General features: G+C 37.2%; 1 protein-coding gene across 1 annotated transcript in view; it reads left to right on the plus strand.

Moving 5' to 3' along the window:
* The window catches only part of Robo2 (roundabout guidance receptor 2), a 532650-nt gene that overhangs the window by 17003 nt on the left and 490791 nt on the right, over positions 1-24856 (plus strand). The gene's annotated exons all lie outside the window — the stretch shown is intronic.

Consider the following 24856-nt stretch of genomic DNA (forward strand, 5'->3'; position numbering starts at 1 on the left):
TATACAATGGACAAAAAAGCGGAGAAGGAAATCAGAGATACATCACCCTTTACTATAGCCACAAATGACATAAAATACCTTGGGGTAACACTAACCAAGCAAGTGAAGGACCTATATGACAAGAACTTTAAGTCCCTGAAAAAAGAAATTGAAGAAGATGTCAGAAAATGGAAAGATCTCCCATGCTCATGGATAGGCAGAACTAACATAGTAAAAATGGCAATCTTACCAAAAGCAATCTACAGATTCAATGCAATCCCCATCAAAATACCAACACAATTCTTCACAGACCTGGAAAGAATAATACTCAACTTCATATGGAAAAACAAAAAACCCAGGATAGCCAAAAGAATCCTGTACAACAAAACAACCTCTGGAGGCATCACGATCCCTGACTTCAAGCTGTACTATAGAGCTACAGTAATAAAAACAGCTTGGTACTGGCGTAAAAACCAACATGTGGACCAATGGAATCGAATTGAAGACCCTGACATTAATCTGCACACCTATGAACAAATAATTTTTGACAAAGAAGCCAAAAGTGCACAATGGAAAAAAGAAAGCATCTTCAACAAATGGTGCTGGCAAAACTGGATATCAACATGTAGAAGGCTGCAAATAGATCCATATCTATCACCGTGCACAAAACTTAAGTCCAAGTGGATCAAGGACCTCAACATAAATCCAGCTACTCTGAACCTGCTAGAAGAGAAAGTAGGAAGTAGTCTTGAACGCATTAGCATAGGAGACCACTTCCTAAATAGAACACCAGTAGCACAGACACTGAGAGAAACAATCAATCAATGGGACCTCTTGAAACTGAGAAGCTTTTGTAGGGCAAAGGATACGGTCAACAAAGCAAAATGACAGCCTACAGAATGGGAAAAGATCTTCACCAATCCCACATCTGACAGAGGACTGATATCCAGAATATATAAGGAACTCAAGAAATTAGACATCAAAATGCCCAACAGTCCAATTAAGAAATGGGCTATAGAACTAAACAGAGAATTCTCAACAGAGGAAACTCAAATGGCTGAAAGACATTTAAGGAATTGCTCAACATCCCTAATCATCAGGGAAATGCAAATCAAAACAACTCTGAGATACCACCTTACGCCTGTCAGAATGGCTAAGATCAAAAACACTGAAGACACTTTATGCTGGAGAGGATGTGGAGCTAGGGGAACTCTCCTCCACTGCTGGTGGGAATGCAAGCTTGTACAACCACTTTGGAAATCAATATGGTGATTTCTTAGAAAATTGGGAATCCATCTCCCCCAAGATCCAGCTATACCACTCTTGGGCATATACCCAAGGAATGCTCAACCACACCACAAGAGCACTTGTTCAGCTATGTTCATATCAGCATTGTTTGTAATAGCCAGAACATGGAAACAACCTAGATGCCCTTCAACTGAAGAATGGATAAACAAAATGTGGTACATATACACAATGGAATACTACTCAGCAGAGGAAAAACAATGACATCATGAGGTTTGCAGACAAATGGATGGATCTAGAAAAAATCATTCTGAGTGAGGTATCCCAGACTCAGAAAGACAAACATGGTATGTACTCACTCATAGCAGGATACTAGATGTGGAACAAGGATGACTGGACTGCTACTCACATCACCAGGGAGGCTACCTGGAAAACAGGACCCCAAGAAAGACACAGGGATTTCCAATGACAGAGAAATGGAATGAGATCTACATGAACAGCCTGGACATGAGTGGGGGTAGTGAAGGGCGAGGGTTGAGGGAAAGAGAGCTTGGGTGAGTGGGAAATCCCAGCTGGATCAACAACAGAGAGGGAGAACAAGGAATAGGAGACCATGGTAAATGAAGACCACATGAGAATAGGAAGAAACAAAGTGCTAGAGAGGCCCACAGAAATCCACAAAATACCCCCACAACAGACTGCTGGCAATGGTCGAGAGACAGTCCGAACTGACCTACTCTGGTGATGGGATGGCCAAACACCCTAATTGTCCTGCTAGAAACCTCATCCAACTACTGAGGGATCTGGATGCAGAGATCCATGACTAGGCCCCAGGTGGATCTCTGGGAGTCCAATTAGCGAGAATGAGGAGGGTTTATATGAGCGAGAATTGTTGAGACCAAGGTCGGATAAAGCACAGAGACAAATAGCCAAACAAACGGAAACACATGAAATATGAACCAATGGCTGAGGGGTCACCAACTGGATCAGGCCCTCTGAGTGGGTGAGACAGTTGATTGGCCTGATCTGTTTGGGAGGCATCCAGGCAGTGGCATCGGGTCCTGTGCTCATTGCATGAGTCGGCTGTTTGAAACCTGGGGCCTATGCAGGGTCCCTTGGCTCGGCCTGGGAGGAGGGGACTGGACCTACCTGGACTGTGTCCACCAGGTTGATCTCAGTCTGTGGGGAAGGCTTTGCCCTGGAGGAGATTGGAATGGGGGGCGGGCTGGGGGGAATGTGAGGGGGGCGGGAGGGGGGAGAACAAGGGAATCTGTGGCTGATATGTAGAACTGAATTCTATTGCAAAATAAAAATTTAAAAAAAAATAATAAAAATTAAAAAAAAGAATAAAGTGATAAAGAAACTCTATTCCTCCGCATTAGAAAACCATTGTGACCTCCCTCTCGCCCAGAAAGCATGCCTAATGACTTACTAAAATATCAGTAGGAAAGAAAAGACTCTTAGCACAGTAAGAACCAATGCTTTATTTAGTACATCAATGTAAACCAATTCTTCAGGGAAGTAATCAGAAATCTAGACATCCAAGTAGAGGGAGAAGCTGGCAAAGCAATAACACTGAAAGGGCCCCTGGGAAACGTGTAGAAGAGTCTCGGAGAGAGTGAGAGCAGTCAGCTGCTGGATCCTAGTTTAAAGGCCATAGGATATCAGTGGCCATTTCTGGAGTGTTGCATCAGAGAACATGGCTTGAATGCAGTGGGCATTCTTCTTTCACTCTGTACTTCATGGACAGAACCTGAGCAAGGTTTTGTCAGGTTAGACACACAAGTTAGTGTCGAGAGAGGTTCTTTAGGAAGAGATGTGTCAACTGAAAGCAGAGATAGCCACACTTATAGTTTCTACATGTCCTTGCCAGTTCAGATGAATAATATGAAAAATCACTCCTATAAGATCTTATTAAATATTGGGGGCAAATGAGTAACAGTGTGACAATATTTAGAATATTTGGCTGGCAGTCCTTTAGGACACTATTATCCAACTCCTTAGAAGCAAATTAATGTATTTAGGTGAATAAACTACCACTTCAATTATTGTTGGCTCATACTATACGTGTTGCCTAATATAAGATTGCATCATAGTTCAAAGGAAAAGTCATGAACTATTATGAGCTCCCTCTTTGTATGCATGAGAGTTGTAATTAGATGAACTAGTTGAGCAGAATCCAGAACATAATCCTTCTGCTGCCTTCCACATTAATGAGATCTGAGAAGCTGCACATGAACCCTTTGTGGCTATACAGTGTAAGAGAACATGCAAAACTCGAGAGCTCACACCACAAATAACTGCACAATGTTAACAGGTATGGAAAATAACACCTCTGATGGGCTACCTCAGTTCTAGTTCCTTTTCCCCTGCTTTTCTTCTGGTCCCTTTATCTTAAATGAACAGTCCAGGGCAGAGTGTTGCCCTATGGAAATGGTAAAATAACCTATCTTGCTTTAAAGTATTTGCAGATATCTAAAAGGTATATCATACAATCTGGTCTCTGAACTTTGGTTAATGTTTTGTACCACAAGAGACAGAAAAAAAAATGTAGAACAGATTGACAACCCTTAGCAACCCTGTCTTCTTTTAAGGCCAGCCTCCAGGTACCCAAGCTGGTTGGTAAAGTAAATGCACTACAGTACATTAGCATCAGAACTTCTCCATAAACCCCAAAGAAATATCTACATTTGATACAGTCAGACCTACTTCTCAGTCACACTATACAACCCTGCATATGGGGGGAGAAAGTGTACATAGGCAGAGAGCAGGACAGTGTTGATATGAAATTTTACTTATACACAGACAATTTGAATGCTTTATTATAATTTTGATATGTTAAAGTATATTGTGTGTTGAGTGTAAGAGATATATGGTGTGTGAGTGTGTGTGCGCATGTATTAGCTTTTCTGTATGCTTAAAGAAGCCAAAGGCCCAAGTCGAGAAGGAAACATCATCACTTGCTCAATATCATTCTCTACCTCATTCTTTTGAAAGATTGTCTGTCACTGTGCCTGAACCTGGGCTGGTGACCATCAAGCCCCAGCCACCTTTCTGATTCACTCTTCTCCTTGTCACAATATTGTGGACTTGTATACAGCTCAACATGCTTGTCCAGGGGACTTCCTACCTGTTTAGGAATCTGTCTACCCTTGAACATGTTTTCTCTCTTTTCCCCAACCATTTAAAAAGGAATTTTTACCTCATGGGTGGGCCAGCAAATTTACACTATACATTTGACTATATATCCTAGCCCTATTCACTAGAAGAAATAGAGAAAGAATGTTCTAAAGTAGGTGAGTGGCAGATCTGTATGGGGCTTTTCTCACTCCCACTCCCCAATTACTTCCATCCTTTTAGCAGATCTTAGTTTACTCCGATTATATTCAGTTGATTGAGATCTTTAGACCCTAAGCTTACCTAAGTAAGGTCATTACCCTCAATGACCACTACAAATGAGGCTTTGCAGTACTCACTGAGTATTAAAAAGGCTGTCCCGGACATTGTGAGAAAGCTGCATTTGACACATAATTAGAACCAAGTGTTCAGAAAGGAAGGAAAGCTCAGATTATCATTTGAACTGTGGGTTTGTTTCGAGAGACAAAATGGAAAGACCAGTTAAATCATGGATTATGTACTATTTGTAGTTGAATTCAGGATCAGAGAGGAGAAGTCTTGAAACAAATGTCAGAGATTTTCTTGAGAAAGATTCAGTCTTTTTAGATTGGAAAAACAACAACAAAGAAAATCATCAGGAGGACATTGAAGTCCATCTCCAACGACACATCTCCTCCAACAAGACTACACTTACTCCAAAATGCCACACCTCCTAATCCTTCCTAAACAGTTCCACTAACTGGGGACCAAGTATTCAAGTATATGAGCCTGTGGTGGCCATTCACTTTCAAACTGTCACAGTAGAAATGGTAAGATAAAAGAGACATAGGAAGAGGGAAAAGGAAGGATAATGCGGAGGGTGGGTGGGTGGAAGGAGAATGAATGAATAAGAATGGAGCTGGTATAGGTGGTTTTGAAACAAAAGAAGTTAAAGTGGGTAGTGAAAGTTAGTGGAAGGCAATCATTAATTTCCAGCTGGTACTATTGCATTGATTTTGAATTATCAATTTGTTGTGGGTTCACAGCAGAAGAAGCACTTGCACACTTAAGTGTAGTCATTGGGAAGGACTTTAAGTATACAGATATCAGCAGGTGTGTGTGTGTGTGTGTGTGTGTGTGTGTGTGTGTGTGTGTGTGTGTGTAGCTTGGCTAAGCTATATTATATTAACAATGAAATTAGAGCCCTAAGAAATAGTTTCCTAATTTTGGAACGACAGAAACAAGTGAGGAAGAAATTATTTATTGTTTTAGAAATATTAGATCCTGATGGGGCATGTAACACAGTAGTATACCACTTGTCTAGCATGTGCAAAGCCATGGGTTTGATGCTCAGCCTCACAAAAATCTTAAAAAGGAATACTAGATGCAAAGGCAGTATCCGTGGCTCTCTCTTGTGATTTCTGTACAAGACATCAGAGGTTAAGGGTTTTTTCCCTCTTTCATTCAACTTTAGTTACATCTTCCTACTAACTTTAAATCCTGATGCCTTTGGTCTTCATTTTTCTGTAACAAAGTCAAGGCCCATATATATGTATATGTATATTATATATTATTACATATATATTATAAATGTGTTATATATATATGTATTATATATATATATGTAATTTCCCTTTCCTGAGGATCGTATCAGTCACTGTACAATATTGGTAAAGGGACTGTCATTCTCATAAAGGCTTGTGAACTCAGCAAAGACTACTTTGATGATGGACATCTATAAGTGATTAGAACTGTGCAACACATTTCACAGTGTTCACAATCATATTTCGCCGTGAATCGTTAATAGAATTGTAGGTGATACAGAAGAAATATGGAGGACTCAGTCTCTCTCTTCTGCACAGGAATGCTATGATATCATATCATTTCACAGAATTTCTGACTACCTTCAGTATTAATTCTATGTAATATTTACAAGGAGTTTCATAAATGTATATGTACACACATAAGCACTTAACTAAAAATTATCCACATGCAACCTTATATAAATTGGACTGGATAGAAATGTGTGTGAAAGAAATATAACTAAATTATAAATCTTTTTAACCATGTGGATAACATCAAAAGGAGATGACTTATTACAACTGATGCCAGACACTTTATTTCTATTGATGTATATAACGACCATATCATTTCTTAGTTTTCCACTTTGAATTTTAAAAGGTAGCTTAAATAATATTTTAAGGTAAAATATAACTTTCTAAGTTGTCATAAAATATAATAAATCATAAAAGATAAATAGAGAAGTTCAACTTTCCTTGCAAATAACTGGAAGATTCTAATAATATGCAATTTAGAACTTATTTTTTAAATATTTACCTCACACAAACAGAAATATTTCCTTCTGTGGGAAAATGAATCATCTGAAAGGTCTGGAATTTTTGAATAGTAGCCTGGTAAAGCCACACTCATTCTAAGCAAGTTCCAACAAGACTAAGTCTGGAAACAATGAAAGAAGGATGATAACCAGAAATAAGCTGCTGACATTGATCCCCAGAATTTCCCCCTAATGTAGCTAAGACATTCTTTGATGAAGTTGTCCTTTTTTGGTCCATTTTGTTCAAGAACCCACGACCAGCACCTTCATTTTTCAAGGAAGGCAGTACTGAGTAAATTTGGTAACTTCGCTTGCTGAGATAACAAAGAAGGGACAACAAATAATAAGCACAATAAAGATGTGTTTTGTGAATGAAATATCTTTCTGCCTAATGTCAGTATCAGTTCACATTGTGCTTTTACACTTACAGAGGCTGGATGGTATTTCATTGTGCACTATAATTAACCTATTATTGTCTTTAGATTGAGTAATACTAGAAATAGTGCACTTAGAGAAAAAAGTATATTTGATGTAAATTTCATATCTTTCAATGAACAACTCAAAACTCACACACAACATGTAATTTTTTGTTTTTCCAATTTATGTTAAGGCTTATAAATTCAGCAATAAAAATGCTGTCTTAAAATATATTGCTTAATGTTTCTGATATGAATGCAAAAGTGTCTAAATTGAAGCTATAATGGTGATCCATCCAACATGTTGATAGATTGAGTAATATACAGGTACATATATGTGTATATATATATATATGTACATATATATACACAAATATTTCCAAGAGCACAAGGCATCTGTATATGCATGTGTGCATACATATGCTTTTTATATAAAATAGTCAAGTTCAAATGCTTTCATCTCCTTATCAATTCTGTGAGTTGGTAATATGTGAGCTATATATTTTAGATTCTGCAGGACATTTTTAAAAGATACATAATTGGATTATTGTAATGGAAATTACATGTATCATATTTACTATCAAAAAGAATAATTTTATTTATTTATAATTTTGTTTAAAAGACCCTTAGAATATTGGGATATGAATTTATAACTTTTAAAATAACATTTAAAATATGCCCAAATATGCCCATGAATAAATAAAATCATATAGCTTGGATATTTTTAATTTGATAGTTAAGGGGCCTTACTCATTTGCCTTGAGGCCAGCCATATAGATTTTTGGTAAAATTACAGGACCTTCATGTTTAGTTACAGCAAGGTGGCATCTATATGTAAGCAATATGCATAATGGGATTGCTATTGTAAAATAAAACAAAAGCTCATTGTGTAGCATCTGAAATAGCATGTCCATTTTCTCATAATATCGCTAAGCATGAGTTTCTTACTCTTTGTAAGGTTAGCCAAGGTCTCAAAATTGCCAGTACAATTAAAAAGCAACAGAAAATAGTGCACATCTCGAATATGGCAATGAAGGACAGTTGCTTTTTTAATTTATAATTTTACTCTTTCTGTGTTTATGGCTGTTCTAATTAATAATGGCGGTAGTGCATAATCACATTTATGCACCGATCCATGTGTCTACTGAACATCTCTACTGTGATGCATACATACAATCATGTCATAAGTTTTTGATTTGGTGGAAAATATAGATAATACATAATCATACTCAGTAGTTTTGTACCTGAACTTGAAGTTAAGTATGATAAAGGGAAAATAGAGGACCATAAATAGGTTCATGATTCAATAGAATTTGATTTTGGAGTCCTGGACACCTCATGGGAAAGAGCTACTTATCTTCAAACAAACAGGGATGGGAAGAGTGGGAGGTAGGCAGGGGACAGCAGGCAGAAGGAAAGTCTAGAAAGTGCTGGGATGAGAGAACCTGACACTTATGTAAACTTCATGTCACTGGGAAATGGCCAAGTAAGTGTGAAAGAAGCTAGAGTGAAAGAAACAGGTTCCCAAGTGTTGTTTCTTGGTTTTCTTCTAAAGAGAATGGCAAGATATTGGAGGGTAGTTATGCTCCTCAGGGAATTTCTGTGCTGGTAGAAGAGACTCACAAATATTTCTGAATACTGCTGAGCATGAGCAGTTGCGAGTTTACGGGGCTTTGTAGGGTGGTGAAGGCTTCCTGGGTAGAAATAGAAGTATTTCTGGGTATAAGAAAGAAATGGAGAAGAGCCTGCTGAGGCAAAGGAGAGATGTAGCTATAGCCTGCTCCTAACCTCTGTACCTATCTCAAAAGCTGAAATTTCTCTTTGCGATGAGGACCACAACAGAAAAACACAACCAGTCAAACCAGAGTTGTGCATCCCAGTCCCAATGAATACATTATAGCATAACTCCTTCACCCAAGGCCCGGGGTTCATTGTAGAAGTAGGGTGAGGCGTGGTGGCAGAAAGATTGCAAAAGCCAGAGGAACAGGGAGCTTCTTTGAGATTGTGTCTCATAGGAAAGTCAGAGGGTGCATCTATTAACTCTTACCAACATGGATCTTTAAACATGGCCCTAATAAGGAGGACACAAATAGACATTCTAATGTTGACAGGGAAGGCGGGCTCATGCACTCTCAACTCTAGCCATAAAGCTACAGGCAATTATAGAATGCTGAGAGAGGGAGAAATAGTTCTCCCCAGGGAAGAGCACACCAATTGGTTCTCCAATACCAGATGATCAGCCTTGAAAACATACATAAGGAGCATGTTACAGAGGGAGCGGGGTGTATTCTTGTATTATTTATGTATAGGGAAAAATAGATATGTAGCAACATTAATGAAAAAAAAGAGGCCATGCATTTGAAAATGAGCAAGAGGGAGGGTACATAGGTGAGTATGGAGAGAGCAACGAGAAGGAGAAAATGGTATAATTATGTTATATCTCAAAATAATATTTAAAAAAAGAATAGTTGAGGCTATGGACACAGCGCAGTGGAAAGTACCTGTTTATAGACCCCCCCAAAAAAACATGGGTTCTATTCTTAGCACTACAAAGAAAGACATGCTGAAGGGATGTGAAAAGAGGGAGTGAGAGCAGATGGCAGGGGGAGGGATAGAGATGGGAGAGACAGAAAGCTTGAAGAGCAGTCTAGATGTCTGTTTATGAAAGCTCTGCACAGTCAGTCAGGAAGGTACTGAACGGACAGGAAGGAATAAAATCAGTAGAGGCTGTACAGGGATCGGAAGGAGGTGGCTGAAGAGGGGCTCTGGTGGAGGACGTAAGGAGGAGTATGCTTAAATAAGTGCTGCAACACAGGGAAGCTAACCACAGCTTGACAGGTCCTTTTCAGCTTCTTGATTCTCCTAACTCTCACTCACGGCTAGATTAAAACTCCCAGCAATGTCGGTAATTTATGGATGCACTTTATGATTCACAGTTACCCAAGCTCCTCTATGCCAGGAGCTGTTAGCGCCTTGCTTGTTATTGCTTGTAGTGAGTAGCAAAGAAACATACATAGAGAAATATGTGCAGTAAATATCTGTCAAGTTGCATTAAAATCACCTCCTTCATTCAGTTCTCCACTGCTTCAACTTCCCATTGCCTCTGCCGGTTCTAGATTAAGGGGGAAAAAATCCCTCCCTTTTGCTGAATTTATCCATAATGGGTACAAATTCAAAATGAACCTCTTAATGATTTCCTGGATATGTACAACTTAAGTGTTCTTTGTTTTCGTTTGACTATCTCTTAGTCTTGTATATTTAAAAAAATATTTCTCTATAGAAAGGGAATATTTAACCTTTCTCAGCATAAAGAAATCAACTTTTTAATATGATAATAAGCTAATTGATCAGTGCTCAATATGCATACCAACCAAAACATCACATTGTGACCCATAAATGCATATCACATATTGTGTATTAATCATAAAAATAAAAAAATATTTAAGTTAACTGAAAACTTCTACTTCTCTCTTGGTAAAACTCAGAATGTATGCTTTCTGTTGTATGTCTTAGTGAACTCGAGTGGATGACAAGGAATGGTCCCTTCATGTAAATTGACAAACCTGCAGAAAAATGAATATTCTGACATTGATTTTGTTAAACTTTCATTTTCTGTTGTCAAAATAAGAGATTAACTAACTGGGATCACTGTTTTCATTTAGTTACGTTGTTGTCACATTTAGTTTTATTTGAATTACATTAAAAAGAGAATATATTGTTACATTGCATGTATTTGTTTCAAAGAAAGAAGATTAAGATCTAGTGATTTGAGTTTATAAAACAAATTTTAAGCATGCAAAATTATAGTAAATCATTTTACAATTGAAGTTTTACATTATATTTACTTAAATGCAAGTATTAGCAGGATGCTACTGCTGTTTTAAACATAATAAAAAGTTATTTATTCTAAGACAAACATGGAGAGGTTTGTAAGAATTTAAAAATTTGGGACAGAAAATGTGTGACTCCATAGCCAGTCTCTATAATAATAATGTGTGCTTTCTCACTGAACTGTTTTGATTTTCTCCTGAGAAGAAAGCCAGAATTAATTATTTTCTCTAATAAAATGTTTCTGTTAATAATTATATAATGTTCATAGGACCCTTTTTTTCCGTGAGGTTGATGTCCACAAGCTCATGGGTCATGGATAAAATGGTAGTATTAATTGTCAGCTGAAACCATAAACAGGAATTTTGAAAATCAACCAGAATTGTATGACTTCTTTGCTTTGAAACGTATGGGTACTTACAAAGTATTTTTGTAGTAATTCTGGTGCAAGATGGGACTGATTTAATCAAAGTTAGTAACTAAATTAAAAAATCCACGTCATTTGAAGAAAACGCACAGATAGTAGTAATTATCACAATGACGTTTAGTACTATCATGGCATTCTCCCGGAGGAGTCTCAAGCCCCTGTCATTGTCTCATTAATTCTCAGAGGCTTCCTGATAAGGAGTCATAAATCTCTTTGGGAAGGAACTCTTTTCAATAGGGCTGGCAGTTATATTCCTAACAGGTACAGGTTGGTCAACAAACATTCCAACTTGCTTCCCAGGAAGTGAATTTAGACTTTTCCTTTAAAAGTAATGGATGAAGAAAATAAAAAATTTATTCAAAATTTACTCTGAAAATGGAGCATTTTCCTCGGCTTTCATTTTTTTTTTCATCTAAACTCAATTACCTGTGATTCCTATGACCTATTTTCAAAATTCCATTAAAGTCATTGAGTAACAAGATTCTTAGCAATATTTAGTCAGGTGTCATTTGACTATTGGCAATCATGATTGATAATGCCTTAAATGGGGGAATTCCAATCAATGGCCATCATCCATACTATTGACTAAACATTTAGCTACATTAGTAATAGGCTAAATTTTAAGCATTACTAACAATTGGTTATTTTAAGGAACAATCAAACTACTAAACAATATTGTTCTTTGCATAGCTAATTAGAAAATTAACTCAGTATGAAGGTGAATCTATATGTTTTACTTTGAAAGTATTGCCTTGTGCTATTATTGGATATACAGATGCCCTTTCCACTCTGAGGTCAGAGTTCAAATTAAGCTTCTATCCTAAGTAAATTGAGATGAATGGTTTGGCCTTTGTCCCTGGTGTAAAATAGTCCATATCACAAAATCACCGTAAATCTATATATCTGTTTTTTACAAAATTGGCATAATTGGCATCCTCCTAGGAGTTGGCTGGCATCAAAGCCAAACATACATTTTATTATGAGGGAAATTCTAGGTCATGGATTTTTTTTTTTAAATTTCTATAAATGGCCCAGAATGTATCTGTTGACTTGTGACAAGAGAGAATTATATTTCATCATAATCAATTTGGTAATTGATAACACTCCAGTAAAAACCTAATATATTTACAAAGATGGATGTACCTCTGGGAAATGTCAAGATAAATGGTTGGAATAATTTTGAAGAGGCCACCACATATATCTAATCAGTAGTTTTATTACTATATCCGTTCATTTATGTTGAGGAAAACCGAGGTTGCTTTTATGAACTAAAGCTCTTTTAGTTCATACTCTACTGAACTAAACGCTATTCATATGTATCATAAACTTTGAAATTTATCTGCCTGGTCAGAATCTTAGAGACCAAAATATACTTGACAGTAATAACACTAATGATGTTAATTACAGTTGGGAAAATAGCTTCAAAACTGAGTTTATAGGTTCCTACGCTGATAGTGTAATTATATTCCTTAACAGTTATATTACATGTGTTGATAACATGTCAATCAGAAATATATATATCAAGAGAGATGCCTAGAAAATAATACAACTGTGTAGGTATAATAAATAAATAATTAAGAATGACACATAAGCTAATGTAAAGAAATGAGTATCTTCAGGTTGCTCATATTTTAGTTATGTTATATTTCTTGGACAAAGTGATCTTTACAAACATTTGTTTGGCTGGGTGGTAGTGGTGTATGCCTTTAATCCCAGCACTAGGGAAGCAGAGGCAGGTGGATCTCCGTGAGTGAGTTTGAGGCCAGCCTGGTCTACAGAGCTAGTTCCAGGGCAGCTAGGGATGTTACACATAGAAACTCTGTCTTGAAAAACAAAACAAAACAACCCCCACCAAAACCAACAACATTTGTTTGAAAATAATTTTTGATAATACAACCAGATACTCTAAAGAATGTGTAATGGAATTGTTTAGCATTCTGTATTGGAAATTTATAAGAAAATATACTACATTTATCCCATTATTTATTTACCCAAGTAAAATGAAGAAATGACTATCTGATAGTTTTCCTAATTTTAAAATCTACCAACCATGTTCGAGTTAGAAAATTATTAATATTTTATTTGGTTTATGTGTCTCTTTAAGGAAAAGCAGGTCCACATTTCTTCTCTGAAATGTGGATACACCCTGACAGAACCACAAAACATCTTGCATTTCTTTTTATTTTATTTTGTTTTTTTTATTAAGAAATTTTTTATTCATTTTACATACCAACCACAGATTTCCCTTCTCTTCCCTCCTCTCCCTCCCTCCCCAGCCTTTCACCCCACCCCCACTCCCCATTCCCTCCTCCAACAAGGTAAGGCCTCCCATGGGTGTCAGCAGAGCCTAGTATATTCAGTTGAGGCTAGTCAAAGCCCCTCCCCCTACATCAAGGCTGTGCAAGCTGTCCCAACATAGGTAGTGGGCTCCAAAAATCCAGCTCATGCACCAGGGATGAATATCTTGCATTTGTGTTTAGGTCTAGCAATCTTTCCAAGCAGTTCAGAAACTGTACTTTGATGTATAAAAGTATTGGATTATCTGATATTGTCACACTCTTTGCAAAATCCCTAATCAAAACAAGGCTCCTTCAAACACACAGAATCTATAGTTTAACTTTAATGGGTGGTGTTCTTGTAAATTAGTGTCTATGCAGTTGAAAATCATTCATACTAATACTCTTCCTCCACTTTCTGCTTATCCTTAATAATTCTATGACTGTGTTCATTTAACAGAGGTGAAGACAAGGAATAACTTGGAGAAAATAAAAGAAAGTATTTTAAGCAAACATAATGAATTAAAAAGGATTTGCATTCAGGTCTCTAACATAAACTGGTTTTGGTTAGATCTGAGTGCCAGGCTAACAAGATTGGAGAAAACATCATAGTTTCTTGTGAAAAAACATTAAGCGGGTTAACATATATGAGAACACCAGCACCACCCTTGGCATAGACCCAGTGCTGAACTCAGTAAAGTTTATTCTTCTCTAACTGCTGAGGTAGAGACTGCCTGCGCTGTAGCATCTTTGGCTTCAGAGGACACCAGACTGACAGGTAGCGATAGCATAATGCTGTAACAGGGGCTATCCTGGAAATTAACTGTTGTGTGTTAGGTCCTGTTTCTTTGAAAATTACCAGATTATCTCTTTGTAAAAAAGATGATTGTGTGTGTGTGTGTGTGTGTGTGTGTATACAGTCAATTTGTTGTTTTATTTTTTTTCACTGATAAGAAATTAATGCATTGATTAAAAAAATCATGTGTGTCAATTTCTTCCATGGTATAACCTGCTCAATATATAATCTCCAAATTCAAATATGTCAAAATCTTTTAATTCTTTTTATTTCTCTTTGTAAATCATTCCCTTTATGTTCTGGATGCTTTTTAGTTCTCAGAACAAGTGCAAGGATATGTTTACAAGATCCCTGATGAATTAGATTTATGCCATTGCTATTGCTATAAAGTTGTAGCTAGAGGAAAGATGCTTTCCTTTAGCTTGGAATGCCATTTCTCTCTTACCACTGAAAATGCACAGGCTCTTTGATCAATATTTATGTCAAGGGTGTGAACTTTAATTTGATATGAGAAAAATATTTTCATGATGAAGGAAAGCTGTAAATCTTATGTGTTAGAAACAAAGAGTGAAATTGAGACAGCTTTTGCTGAGAAGTTTCCTTCTGTTGTGCTATCATTTCCCAAGGGAAGTGATGGAAGTCATTTTGTTTTGGTTCTTTTAAAATGAGAATGAACAGATTACCTACCCATCAGGAGTAATCTTTATATACATGAGCATTGTATAGAATTAGGCATAATCGTTTTTTCTATTGCTAATTTCTGAAACATCTTATCAAAAGTCACTTAAGAGTCAGCAGTAATACTTCTCCTAAGGGGAAATATGTCTACAAAGTATAATTCAAACACATTAGTTATTCATTGCAGGGGAGGGAGAATGGCATCCAAACAGCAGGAGAGAAAACAGAATTGAAAGAAAATATGTGAATGAAAACTTTAATGTCTTGTGAACATTAAATTCAGTAAAATTCACAATGTAATATGCAGGCGATCACACGACATATTGTACAACCCACACTTAGAGAATATGTTAGAGTAAAGGGGGGCACAGTGCACCACATGAGCTAAATCCTTCCTGTTACCTGTTTGGTAAGGTACTACGATCTTTTAAAAAAGTTTATTTTTATGTGTTTATTTAGTGGGGTGTGTGTGTGTGTGTGTGTGTGTGTGTGTGTGTGCGCGCGCGCGCGCACACTTTGCCTGTATATAGTCATGCTTACCCCAATGTCTTTTTTCTTTTTTCTTTCTTTCTTTTTTTTTTTTTTTGAGCTTTTGAGTGGACAAGACATAGTCTTCAGGAGATCAGCAGGCTGTCCACAGGACATTTTTTCTTTTCTGAAGACTCTAGGGGCATGTATTACTGATATGAGTTCAACTCTATTGTCACAAAATAGTTGCTGAAATTCTAATCTCCTGTCATTCAGAATGAAATCTTGCTATGAAAATAGGATCTCTTTAGAAATAATGAAGTTAAAATGAAGACATTTGGATAGACACAAATCTGGTATTACTAACATTACTATAAAAGGGAGGAATGTGAACATAGAGGCCAGATATGGGGAGCATCCATAGGAGGATTAGGCAGAATTTGAAACATTTTGTTTACTAGCCAAGGTGTCAATAAACCATCAGAAGCTGGGAGAAAGCGACAAGGAAGATTTCCCCCATAGCCCTAGAAGAAGCTGTTTCTGTCAGAACCTTGAATTTGGAATTGTGCTCTTCAGAACTTTAATATATTTCAGACTTTTAAATCACTCACGTTGTCATATTTTGTTAAGAAGATAGAGAGAGCTAATAGATCTTCCACACCTTCTAACTTCTCATTCACTCTGGTGCTCTCGACATGTGGCAGAGGAGTGCTATCTTCAACTCTGTCTTCATACAGATTTTTGACCTGGAACTTCATGTATCCTTCATGCTTCTTGTCAGGACAGTAAACATTAATCTTTGAACACGGATTAAATAATTTTCATATAAATATTTCTTATGATTGTGGAATCATGGAGATTTTATTTTTTTCAACTAGATTAATTTTGCCAATGGACAAAACTCAAAAATGGATAATGGAATGGTTTGTACCATTCATTCTTGCCCATCCTTGCAATATGTGATGGTGTAATAAGCAAAGCCATTGTGCATCCTGTACATGGCTTACAGAGACTCCTGATAGTAGTCATTTGAGGTGGAATTTGGGCTGGCTAGTGCATGTTTAGTTTTCTTGTGATCCACTTCTATCACAGTACCCTTTATAGGGTCTTTCTATGCCATTGTAGAAAAGGTTTTTTTTTTTTTTTTTTTCAAATATGTGCTCCTGTGGAAGAGACTGGACATAAAGCATCCTTACTTCAAGGACACCAGCATAGACCTTCCAAAGATAATGAATCTACCCATTATCCCCATACCCTATCTGTTATTATCTTCTGTTGGAGAAGATGCAAGGACCTCCTTGATAACTATATTTTCCCCTGATGCTTCTTAAGTACCAAAGTAGTTTTTGAAAATGTGGATAAAGCTACTTGGTGCTTTATATTGCACTTTCAGTGGGATTGTAATTGTTCACATGGCTTTTTAAACTGCCACATAATCTTGATTCTAACTTTTAAAGCATTTTCTGTGACTCTTATTAATGCTATTCTCTAGTTATACTGATATAGCTCACTTCTACAGCATACAGAGATTCAAATTCTGTTTTGTATATTCTATCAGTGATCTTCTTTTCCAGTTCTTAACTGTGGATAACTCCATGTATCTTCCAGGACTCCATGTGTCACTTAATTTTGACAGTTTTCTGACAGATAATCCAGATTTGTCTTCATGTTTCACACTTTATCACATTTTTCACAATTTTTAAAATACATGCTTAGATATTTTATACTTAAGTTTCTAAGTTGAGTACACCTTATGTTTATTATATAGTAATTACACACTTTCATCATCCTGAAAGTTTAGATACTTTGAGTATTTCCCCACAAATTGTTCTGTTTTTAATTCCACCCAGAGTTACATTTATATTTATATGCTATAAACATACCAAAACAAAGGTCACTTTGTTCTCATGGAATTGTCAGGCTATCTTCATTCTGTTGAATAGCATGATTAGCCAAAGTTAAAAGAAAATCGTTTAAAAAACATGAATAAGAAATGAATGCTAAGCCTTTTTCATGTTTATGATTATATTGCTGCTTCTGAGGGAATTGTAGGTAGGTACTGAGGGAAATACTTAATAAATATGAAAACAATTGCCCTTTAAAAATTATAGCAAACAAGTATTTAATCCAAACAGGGCTAATAAATTGCTCAAGGGAAGAGAAATATAATTACATTTAATCACTATCATTAAAAATAGTATTTAACACGTTGGATGCTTTTACTTCGGTGCTCTGAATACCAAGTAAACATTGGCTGTTATTTTTCTAAGGTATAGTTCCTCATAAGAAATGAGCAGAATAATCAGAACACATTACTCACTGAGTGAAAAAAAGCACATTCCTTTTGAAATCACCTGTCGGCTGAAGCAGTTATGAGGGGACATGGTCTTTACTGTTGTTGGAAATTCAGTGGACAAGATTGCTTTTCCGTTCAAAAGAGCACCAGTGGGGTTGCAAGCTGCGTGCTACAGAAGACGAAGATCAACAGGGCAGCGTGATTAATTTGAAGTTAAAGGAAGGAAGGGCCCTCGTTTGTCACCCACTGCCAATTTGCAGTAAACCTTAGCATTTCATCACAAGGTTCCTGTGAACCGCTTTAAAGCAATCAGCTTTCCTGGAGCTCAGACTTGGGCTGTCTCAAGTCCTCCCCGAGTCCAGAGTCCTCATGATTAATCTTTGCTCTTTTCTGTCAACATGAATATTAAGTGATTTCTTCCCCAGTGCATTATTAAGTTGTCTGATTTGCTGCTACTTTCTGGGGAATTCACAACTTGACCCTCACACTGAAGGTGACCGGATAGGCTTTTCGATGGGCATGATGCAGTTCTCTATTCTTCCATGTGAAACATACAACCACAAAGTCTTATCCCTAATCAGAATTAAGATGTAAAAATAAAAAAAATGGGGTAGGAGGAGGTACATAAGCCTTGCAAACTAGATCATATATTTTAACTTATTTAAAAGTTACTATTTTCATAGTCATTTTATCAAAAAATGCTTAATACACACATAAAGATGCACAGCATAACAAATTAAGGTCCTTTAAGTACAAATGAGCATCCTCATTAAACAGATAATGATAGTATTTCATTTTCCTAGCTAGTACTGTGCACAGTTCTGAATTAGAGGTGCAAATTTAAATTTTGATTTGCGTAAACATTCAAGTCCATCCAGTTTGTTTTCACTCATGTTAGTAGGTGAAGGGAAAGCGCTTTCATGTCTCTGTGTCTACAATGGAACCTTGCAGTGTCAACCTACCTCACGTGCTCTCATCTCTCTTTGCCTTGAGGTTCAGTTTTAAAATATGGCCACTGCCACCTGTGCCATAATTCAGGACAGAGGAAGTAGTTAAGAACAGATGAGTTTTTTTTTTAATGTGTCTTGCTTCTTTACAAATGTCTACTAATGTGATTAGCTGCATTCTTGAGAAAGTCTTTTGTGTTCATCTATTATATTTTAAACAAATCAAGGCAGAATCTTTCCTAGCACATTAGGGTGTTTGTTGGTTCAGCTGTTTTTCTGACAGATGTTTCCTCTAGCACAGGGAAAGAACTAATATCACTAGTTCAATTAAAAAAAAATAGACATTGTCCTGGGTGAATTCAGAGTTTTGTGTTTCTCAATTTTAGAGTATCTGTCTCTAGAGAAAGCAGCAACTTTAATGTTTTGTTTTTCTCTCTGTTTGTGACATGTATTAATCACTGAAACATTACCTTCAAATGAATAAATGATGAATCAATGAACAACCACAATCGTTTGAAGAAATAATGTCATTTCAGAACAGCTAACTGTGTCCAAAGAAAGGGCGAGTACCCAGCTAGACTTCCAAAACCTCATTAGAAATGTGTCATGTGTCGCCATTCTTTCTTGCCCATTATTTAGAGGAAAGATTTAAAAATATTAAATTAACTTTTTTATTGCTAAAAAGCTCTTGTTGTTTGCATTTTTATCATAACACTTATAATTTCATAGCTAGAAATCTGAGTACATTAAATAAGTTTAAATGTATTCAAATGAGCTATAAAATGAAGGAAGAAATGCTACCTTGCTTTTGCCCAGTGATTATTATATGTATATAATAGAATGTATGGTCTCTTATATATTAGGATTATGATATTTGTCAATAGCAACCTTAGCATTATAGAACGGCCAGCTAAGTTTATTAGACATCATGTTTTTCATGTTAATTCTAATGGAGAACATTTTATTTCTCATGCCATACCTGCATTTTAGGGCATGTAATATGGAGTGCCTTGTTGATAAACTGATACTTCAGGAGAAATTCAGTTTTAATAAAAATGGATATTGGTGACATCAGAAAAGTACCAAAATTGAAAGCAAAGTTCTTTCTGATTTTCACCTGTTGAGATTATCTGAGATTCTAGTCCTTGTTTATACAAACAGCCTCAAGATGGATAAAGAATATTCAGTGTTAGCAGGTTGCTCAGTAGCTTTCTGGTGAGAAGAATAATAAACAGAATAATAATATTATTTTACCTTTATGTTGATAAAAATACCAAAATACAGTCTACATATTTTCTGTAGACATATCACTTTAATCATGTACCATTTTTTTCTCCCTGCATCTTAGTGGGTCTTTAAATTAATGTATTTGTCTAATGAAAAGTAATTTATGAAGCATCGTTTGATTCCATTCACAGATAGATTTCATTCTAGTACCTAAAACCAACATACTGTTATGACATCTTTGTCACTGAGAACTGTAAATGTCATTGAGAAAACTGACACCACCCTTTAGCTGTGGTACAGGTAATGTAGCTCCAGACACACATGAGAATGTCATAGTGCAAATCTTGGCTTTCATCTTTTAGCTGACTCTTCATTTTTCTAGAACATTTTGTCCCAGACACTGATTTGAACATACTATGCCTGTTAGGTCACTGTCGTCTCATAACACGGGTTAAGAGATAGTATTCTCACCGTGTCACGGTGAGGTACCAACAGAGTGAGTAAATGCCATACAGTTGCTAACTCTTAAGCTTACATCTCACACTTGAATCTAAAGTTAATAAGACAGAGATGAGCTCAGAAGTGGTAGATTTACTGAGTCATTGAGAGTTGTGTACCATCAGTGTCTTTACACTGAGATACATACTAACCACAGGCTTCCACCAGCCTAGATTCATTCATCATTCTTATGTCTCCAACTCAGTTGCAATGTTTTCTTTTAACTTTTTTTAATTAAAATTTTTTTCATTTTACATTCCATCCAGAGTTCTCCCTCCCTCCACATCCCCCAGCTCTCCCCATTCCCCATGCATTCCCCCCACCCACTCCTCAGAGGGGGTAAGTGATGGTTTTTAGCAGTGCTCTTACCCTGCAAGGAAAGTCACGAAACATGACAGAATCCACTAACAAAAATTTTATTAAAGGCGGGAGAAGGGATAGATGTGATCAGGCCTGCTGAAAGGACACATGAGGGAAGAAGGGCAGGGTGGGAGAACAGGGGGCCTGCTTTTTTAAGGACCACCCAGCACATGTGCACACAGGCCCACGTGGCTACTCCATGCATGCACATAGATCACATGTCACGCTGCACCCAGTTTATGTGACCACACACACATGGGTTACGTGGGACATATGACCTGGAAATGACTAGGCAGAAATGACTAAGTGTCCTGCCAGGGCATGCACGACCATGGGGGCATGGCTGGAATTCCTATCAGTAAGGCCTCCCTTAGATAGTCAACAAAGTCTGGCATACCAAATTGAGGCAGGGCCTAGCTCTTCCCCCCTGCATCAAGGCTGAGCCACGTATCCCACCATAAAGGGATGGGCTCCAAAAAGCCAGTTTATGCATCTGGTATAAGTCCTGGTCCCACTGCCAGGGCCCCCCCCCAAAACAGATCAGGCCTCACAACTGTCACCCACATTCAGAGGGTCTAGTTCGGTCCTATGCAGGTTCCCCAGCTATCAGTCCAGAGTCTGTGAGCGTCCACTAGTTTGGGTCAGCTGTATCTGTGGTTTTTCCCATCATGATCTTGACCCAGTGTCTCAGCTTCCCATAAGCCATTTTGTGATCTGACTCTAGTCAGAACAATAGGAGTAGATTGATTGAACACTCAGTGGTTTAATTCATCCATTGATAATTTGTTAAGCTTTATAAAGGGTTTTTGACACTATTATTGCCTGTTTCATAAAATTAACAAGACTGCCTCACTAGGCAAAATTCACTCCAAGCAGATGATATTCTAATTTTACTGTTTATTGGCTGATCTTATGCATTTTGTCTAACAGCAAAAGTGTCTTGAGGCTAATTCCTCATGTGCCCACCTTCAATTTCCTTACTTGACAGTGTCTTGAAATTTATAAAAACAAAGAGAGTATTTAAAAATAATAAGACACATAGCAAATATAAGTGTAACTACATGAAACTAAATTTAGCCTGCTGTGAGGTGTAGTTTACTGTGTTTTTTTTTGCTTCTCTATGTCCTGGGATCTTTATTTATTTGTTTGCTAAATATGTTCTTGGCACAATGATGTATATTCCACAGGTAGTGCTGTTCGGTCTATGGGGGCACACTCAATCTGTGACCTTAATTACAGTTCACTGTGGAAGTTCCCTGGGTGTAAATGTCAGTGCTAGCCAGGGGCTATTTTGTTCATATCCCATATGCTTTACAGAATAAATTAGTGCATAGCTCTGAAATCCAAAAGCCTATTTTTTTTATAAATTGTTGATTAACCAAAGTTGAGTCTCCATATGAATTTTGGCTATTAGACCAAACTTCCTGTAGTCTAATTGAGTGCAGAAGAAAACTGGAGCCCTTTAGGTAATAAATAATATCCTCATCCCTTCTTTGTTAACCTGAACAGAAGACAGGTTGAGCTGTAAAGGTTGGTTGACAAGTGAGCAGGTTTTGCTCTCAGGGTAGTTTTCCTCTCTTGGCTTTTATGTCCTGCATTTCTTCCCAAGCAATGTTATGCAAATGAGCCAATTAATGTTAGATAAAATGGTCTTCCTACCTCATGGTGTTTGTAACTAGAAGGGCACCACTGTAAGTCACGTACCTATTCAGGGGACTCCATAGGCCACTGCAAGGGTCTGATTAGCTTGACTGTGGAAGACAATCGCAGAGGCATCTGCTCCGTTAATTTTGAGGGAAAATTTACCAGATGGAGGCTGAAGATTTAAGTGATTAGAAGGTAGTTGATTGGAATACAAATTGGATTAAAAGAAATTAGATTGATATAAATCGAATTGAGTCACAACAGTTTGTGTTGTTCGTACCAAGGGCCAGTGGATTATGGGAGAAGCAGATGCTCCAATGAGATAGGAATTAATGTGGCTTTGACAGTCCATCTGCGAAGGTCTGTATATCGAGTACATCCCTAATCTCTCTCTCCATTTATCAATGCCATAATGTTAATTAGTACTTCATTCATTAAGTTACTTACAGGAGAAAAAATCTCACCCCATCCCCTCTCTGCCTCAGAATTTGTTATTCTGCCAAGAATTAGAAAATCTCTTTTCAGTTTAGCTAGTTACAGTTGACTGTGAGGATAGACCTGTGTCCTCTGTCTCATGCGTACAACTGCCTCTGGCACCAGGGCAGCAAGTTTCAAAATATTTGCTGTGTCTCTCTCTTCATAAACACATAGCTAGTGGGAGTTTTGTATTAATGACTAGGTACATTTGCATAAAGAGTGTGTAACTCAGATGATACAGTTACATTTGGATAGTATACATTTTGATTTTTATAAGATATTCGCCAGCATCATATGTTTTGTTTAATAGAATATATTTGACATTAATACTGAGTGTCAGATTCTTCCTTGAGAGAACATAAGTAAAATTTGGTTCCTATACATGTGTGGGTTTTATGTCTGTTCACTGGCTGTACTGGCCTATGAAAAATTGCAGGTTCCTGGAGCTATCCTGTTTGGGTACATAGTGTTTGACCCTGATTGTAAAAGAAAAATATTCGCTGAATTGGAAATAAATGAAGCATCATTTTAAATGCTCATGTCGTATTGGGAATATGATCTATTACAATACAATGGTCATTGACATCAAATCTCATTATTACACCTTTGACTATAACAGTAAAACTTGCCATAAGGAAGGCAGTTCTGCCTTGGATCCCTTTCAAGGGACCTGAGGAAGTAGAGACTCAATGTGATCTCACCTCTAAGGCAGCATGGGGATATGTGAACTCCAAGGACAGCCATAGAAAAATGCTGGTGGGCATTCATAATAACCAGGGGACCGCAACTCACAGTGAGATGAACAGAAGTGGAACACAGAATCCTGTTATGCAAGCAGCACAGCATTAAAGGTGGTGCCAAGTCATTCAGAAATAATCGTGGTACAGACAGACGTGGCTGCTTGCCAGTGCAAGCGGGGAGAATTTCTATTTTTGTTAAGTGAGGGAAGGCAATGGTTTGTATAAAAGCATATTAAGTGTTGTAAAATCTGGGGATTGTTAGAGAATAGTCTACGGGTCATGGACACTTTCAGCAATGTGCCTGCTACAGAAATGACTATGTACACATATCCTCGACACAAGCTTACTGGGGTGCTACGTAATACTTCACAGGTCCTCTCACTTGTATTTGTTTTCTTATCATTCACAGTCTTAGCTACAGAATCTAATCCTTTTAAAAATCCCTTCCTCTTCTCCTGCAAAGATAATGTGTTATCTGAGAGCCAGGCCTGACTGTAGGTTCTGTATGAATGCTGCAGAATGTATGCACACTGTCTTCTGTGGCCCTGCATTTAAATGCTGTATTAGGCTCATATTTCTAATCTCTACTCATTGATTTCAGTTGATTGTAATGAAAGAGTATCAACCGGAAGGCCACAAAATTCAGAAAAGGAGAAGGAAAGGCTCTGGAATTTAAGCCTGCAAAATATACAGTTATAAAACCCAGTGACTCAGGGTGATGAGAAAAATCGGGGAAGTTTGCCTCTTGCTATTGTATGAGAAATTAAATAGCACCTAAAAATAATTTAGACTTCAGAGGTCAACCCCTCATTCCTGTTTTGACACTCCAGTGCTCAATCTAATTGTTGTTTGTCTAATTGGTGGTGGTCGTTCATTAAGAGCCGTCAGTACATCAAGGTGGAGCTCATTGAGGAGTTATACATGTGTTCTTATTCATGCCTTTGTTTCTGTGACTGATCATTGGGTGTTTAATACCTTTCTGAGACCCGATGAGGATAATTAAAGTAATCACTTGGTTGTAAACTAATGACAACAGAGATACAAGCCTCCTCCTTTGCTGATTGCTGATAGACTTTAGATAATTGATATATTTTCCCTCTGAAATTTGTTTCTGTGTTTTTGT

The sequence above is a fragment of the Peromyscus eremicus genome, chromosome 12 (genome assembly GCF_949786415.1).
Source record: "Peromyscus eremicus chromosome 12, PerEre_H2_v1, whole genome shotgun sequence".
NCBI classification, from domain to species: Eukaryota; Metazoa; Chordata; class Mammalia; order Rodentia; family Cricetidae; genus Peromyscus; species Peromyscus eremicus.